Raw genomic sequence first — 5000 nt, 5'->3', positions numbered from 1 at the left:
CGCCCCGGGAGACCGGAGAGGGAATGAGACCGAAAAGGGAGAGCTTCCATTGGCCCGCGCTGACGGGTCCGTAGGGGGGGTGAGGAGCGCAGTCCCGTTCTTGGCCTCTCAAGCAGGCCGCGGGCTACCCCCCCTCAGAGTAAAACACGAACCGATAATCGACCTCAGGTCGGGCGAGAGGACCCGCTGGATTTAAGCATATCACTAAGCGGAGGAAAAGAAACTAACAAGGATTCCCCTAGTAGCGGCGAGCGAAGCGGGAAGAGCCCATCGCCGAATCCCCGGGCCCCACCGAGGGCTCGAGGGAACTGTGGCGTAAGGAAGTCCACCCCCGCGGCCGTGCCGGCGCCGAGGTCCTTCTGATTGAGGCGTGCTCCGTCCCAGGGCGGGTGTCAGGCCCAGGCGGGCGCCAGCCGGTCGCGGACAAGGGCCTCCGGGAGTCGGGTTGTTTTGTAGCGCAGCCCAAAGAAGGGTGGTAAACTCCATCCAAGGCTAAATACCTTGCACGAGACCGATAGAGCACAAGTACCGTGAGGGAAAGTTGAAAAGCACTCTGAAGAGAGAGTTCAAGAGTACGTGAAGCCGCTGAGAAGTAAACGGGAGGGCCGCGCAGATCGGGCCCGGGAGATTCAGCGCGGCCGGCGCGGTGCCCATCGGGTCCCCGCACGCACTCGAGGCGGCGGGGCCCGGGGGTGTCGGCGCTCGGCCGCGTGCACTTCTCCCGGGCGCGGCGCCCGCGACCGGTTGGGTCGCCGGCAGAGGCCGGCCGGGTGGGGTGCCTCCGACCATGCCGGGTCCCCGACGGGGGGCCTGGCCGGAGAGCCTATAGCCCGGCCGCTTTGCGCCGGCGGCACAGACCGAGGTATGGACGACGGGCCGCGCCTGCCCCGGGGTCGGAGCCTTCGGGCCGAGACCTCTGTGGGGCCCTGGTCGCCCGGGAATCCGGCGAGCCCCCCCCGCTGCAACCGTTCTCGGTGGCGGCGGGGCGTTTGTGCGTTCCTGGAACCCGGATACGATCTTGACAAGGCGCCCCGGGTCCGCGGGCGATTGTCGTGAGCCTTGCCGACCCGTCTTGAAACACGGACCAAGGAGTCTATCGGGCCCGCAAGTCGGAGGGCCGCCAGTCGAGGCCCCGAGGCGCAACGAGAGTGAAGGCCGGCTCCGGTCCGGCCGAGGCGGGATCCGGCCCCCAGGGGGCCGGCGCACCGCCGCCCTGCCACGAGCCCCCGCGGCTGTGGCGGAGGAAGAGCGGGCACGCTAGGACCCGAAAGATGGTGAACTATGCCCGAGCAGGACGAAGCCAGAGGAAACTCTGGTGGAGGTCCGCAGCGATTCTGACGTGCAAATCGATCGTCCGACTTGGGTATAGGGGCGAAAGACTAATCGAACCGTCTAGTAGCTGGTTCCCTCCGAAGTTTCCCTCAGGATAGCTGGCGCCCGGTAGTTGCAGTTGCATCCGGTAAAGCGAATGATTAGAGGCCTTGGGGCCGAAACGACCTCAACCTATTCTCAAACTTTAAATTGGTGCGAGGCCCGACCCGCCGGCTCGGGGCCGGGCACTCAGAGAGAATGCACGGGCGCCCAGTGGGCCATTCTTGGTAAGCAGGACTGGCGCTGCGGGATGAACCGAACGCCGGGTTACGGCGCCGCATTGCGGCCGACGCTCATCAGAGCCCAGAAAAGGCGTTGGTTGATACAGACAGCAGGACGGTGGCCATGGAAGTCGGAATCCGCTAAGGAGTGTGTAACAACTCACCTGCCGAATCAACTAGCCCTGAAAATGGATGGCGCTGAGCGTGCCGCCCATACCCGGCCGTCGGGGCAGAGAGCGAGGACCGCCCCCCGGGTGGTATGCCCCGACGAGTAGGAGGGCCGCCGCGGTGTGCGTCGAAGCGCCGGCCGTGGGGCCGCGTGGAGCCGCCGCGGGCGCAGATCTTGGTGGTAGTAGCAAATATTCGAGTGAGATCCTCGAGGACCGAGTGGCGGAGAAGGGTTCCATGTGAACAGCAGTTGTACATGGGTCAGTCGATCCTAAGCCCCAGGGAAGTTCCGCTCCGAGCGGAGGCGGGCGCCCCTCTCCATGCGAGCGGGGGCCTCGCTCCCCGGGCGAAAGGGAATCGGGTCAATATTCCCGAACCCGGAGGCGGAGCCCTCCGTCTTCGTGGCGGTCCGAGCTGTAAAGCGAGCGAGCCCGCAGACGCCGGCCGGGGCCCCGGGAAGAGTTTTCTTTTCTTGGTAAGGGGCGGGATCCCTGGAATCGGCTTGTCCGGAGCTAGGGGCTGCGGCCCCGTAGAGCGCCGCGTCTCCGGCGGCGTCCGGCGAGCTCCGGCCGGCCCTTGAAAATGCGGGGGAGTGCGTGGACCGTCGCCTCGGGTCGTACCGATAACCGCAGCCGGTCTCCAAGGTGAACAGCCTCTGGTCGATAGAACAATGTAGGTAAGGGAAGTCGGCAAGCCGGATCCGTAACTTCGGGAGAAGGATTGGCTCTGAGGGCTGGGTCGGTCGGGCCGGGGCTGGAAGCGGGCTGCGGAGCCCCGGCGCGGGCCGGGCGAGCGGGTGGCGGCCGGGCGAAGGTCGGTCGCGCGCGCCGGGTCCGGGCGGTGCGGTCTCTCCGTCTCGCGTCCCCGGGCGGGGCCCGCGGTGCGCCTTCCCTGACCCTCCTCGCCTCCGGGCGTTGGACGGGGATGGGTTGGCCCCGCGGTGTCCTCCGTTCGAGGCGCGGGCGGGCCGGGGCCCCCGTCCGCCGGTGCGCCGGCTCCTGAGCCTCCGTCGCCGGGCGAGCCCGGACCGGCGTGGGGCCCGCCTCGTGGACAGTCCTGGCTGCGCGGCCGCCTCGTGCGGTCGCTTCGGCCGGCACCCAACAGCCGGCTCAGAACTGGTACGGACCAGGGGAATCCGACTGTCTAATTAAAACAGAGCATTGCGACGTCCGCAGCCGGGGCGTTGACGCAATGTGATTTCTGCCCAGTGCTCTGAATGTCAAAGTGAAGAAATTCAGCGAAGCGCGGGTAAACGGCGGGAGTAACTATGACTCTCTTAAGGTGAGGACTGGATAAATCTAAATAACTTTTAGAAACATCCGGACCCCATTACAGCGTTCTCGAATACATCTTGAGTAACTGGCATGACATCCTAAATCATAAACTCTGAAAAATGGGGTGGTACAACCCTGGACTGGGTTTTTCAGAATGAACAGGCCGTCGCATCTCGGTAAGAAAAAGCCGATGTCGGGAGAACGAATGCGTAGTGCTGGGGATGCTAGACCCGGAGACGACCCAATACAGAAATATGTCTATACGCAATAGACATACGGATGAATGGGGTTTCGATAGTAAATGGTGCATACCGGTAGCAGTGAGACAGTCGTGTTTCGACACGGAGCTACAGGCGAGGAAATGCCCAGAGATAGTCGGTCATCAAAGGATATCCTATGCGCAGAGGATCCACCCTTCAAGGAAGGGTACCGTAACTAGCAACCTTGACGAGGTAAGAGAGCTCAGCGGGAGAGAAAGGAACTGGAGGGCACTACCCCTCCAACCTCTCTCTCCCAAAAACCAATGCTAGTATGGATAAAATGCGCAACAACCCTCCCGACATTGCAACAAACCAATCATGATATTACAAATAAAAGCAATGAACATGCCAGCGGAGGCGCCGCCTGGAACCACTCGAAGGCCTCGTGCTTCACCCAAAAGTGCCCAATGGGGAAGTTCTATTAAAGACAGAACACCGGCAACCGCGACGACGGTCGTGGAGCCAGTTCTGCCTTTTGGTACTCATCACACCTCACCCCAAGGTGTGATTGACCGTGCGTGGGGTATTCCATTAAGCACAGTGGTGCATACAGATAATGACAATAGCGCCAACCGATTTCAGATGATAGAGACGTTTACCATCTGGAACTCGAAGAGGTATACCGGAAGGGAAATGCCTCTGGCAGCTATAGCGGTTGGGACAGATACTGTCGACCAACCAGCAGGGGAAGTGACCACCCCCCAGAGAGAGGAACAGATGTCACCAATGAGGGGTGACGACATCATCATTGATCTAACAGAACCAAGTACACCAGAAGCGGAAGCCCAAAGGGCGGCTATCAGCCCGCATGGGGTATTAAGAGAGAGGCCCTCACATAGAGATGATGATGTCATTGACCTAACGACGTCAAATAAACCAGAAGCGGTAACCCCAAGGGAGGTTAACAGCCCGCGAGGTATAGAAGAACTATCGGAGAGTAGCGATGACGGAGGAACGGAGGTAGGAACCCCACCAAGGGAGGAAGAGACATTAGTCGAGACCGTAGACGAAAGCGAGCTAGAGGCCGTGGTAAGCTACTCTGTCCCCTATCGAGAGACAGCATGTGCTCGATGCCACGAACTCTTCCCAGCTCGAAAAAGTCTAGTGGACCACTATAAGTCGCTTCACCCAAAAGTGGTGGTTCTAGGGGAATGTGGAAAATGCGGACGAAGATACCAAAAATTCCAAGCACTTGCCTGCCATGCGGGTAAATGCCAGGGAAAGATCCCAACCCCAACCCCACACCCGTTCCCTTGTAAGATCTGCGGCCAAACCTTCAGATCGAAGATTGGACTGGGCCAACACGAGCGCCACCAACATCCCAATCATAGAAACGAAGAACGGCTGTGTAAAAAGGCCGCCGATGCAACCAGAAAGAGGCAAACTAGATCAACGACAACCAACGCGGCACAGGCTAGGGTTCAAGTCTGGACCGAGGAGGAAGTCGATCGCCTCGGGGATTTGGAGAAGCAGTTTGCGGGCGAAAAATACATCAACAAATGCATAGCTGAGTATCTGCCGGGGAAGACTTGCAAGCAGATCAGTGACAAGCGTCGCGGTCTGAAAAGAACAAACCAACAGGTGCCTTTAAAGCCCAAATCAAGGGCAGCGGTCAAAGTGCCGACACCGACGTCAGCACTGAACAAAAAGGCATACCTGGAGTTCGTAGGTCTAAACCCGGAGACTCAGATGGGCAAATGCATTGC

At 60.6% G+C, this 5000-nt stretch overlaps 1 non-coding gene across 1 annotated transcript in view; it reads left to right on the top strand.

The window, feature by feature from the left end:
• Positions 1-159: 159 nt before the first annotated feature.
• The window catches only part of LOC117305492, an 8555-nt gene continuing 3714 nt past the window's right edge, over positions 160-5000 (top strand). Inside the window, exon 1 of the ribosomal RNA XR_004520683.1 lies at positions 160-5000. This exon is cut by the window's right edge and continues 3714 nt beyond it. This is a non-coding gene — a ribosomal RNA (large subunit ribosomal RNA).

This window comes from Asterias rubens, chromosome 22 (genome assembly GCF_902459465.1).
Source record: "Asterias rubens chromosome 22, eAstRub1.3, whole genome shotgun sequence".
NCBI classification, from domain to species: domain Eukaryota; kingdom Metazoa; phylum Echinodermata; class Asteroidea; order Forcipulatida; family Asteriidae; genus Asterias; species Asterias rubens.
This window is presented reverse-complemented; position numbering and strand designations above follow the sequence as displayed.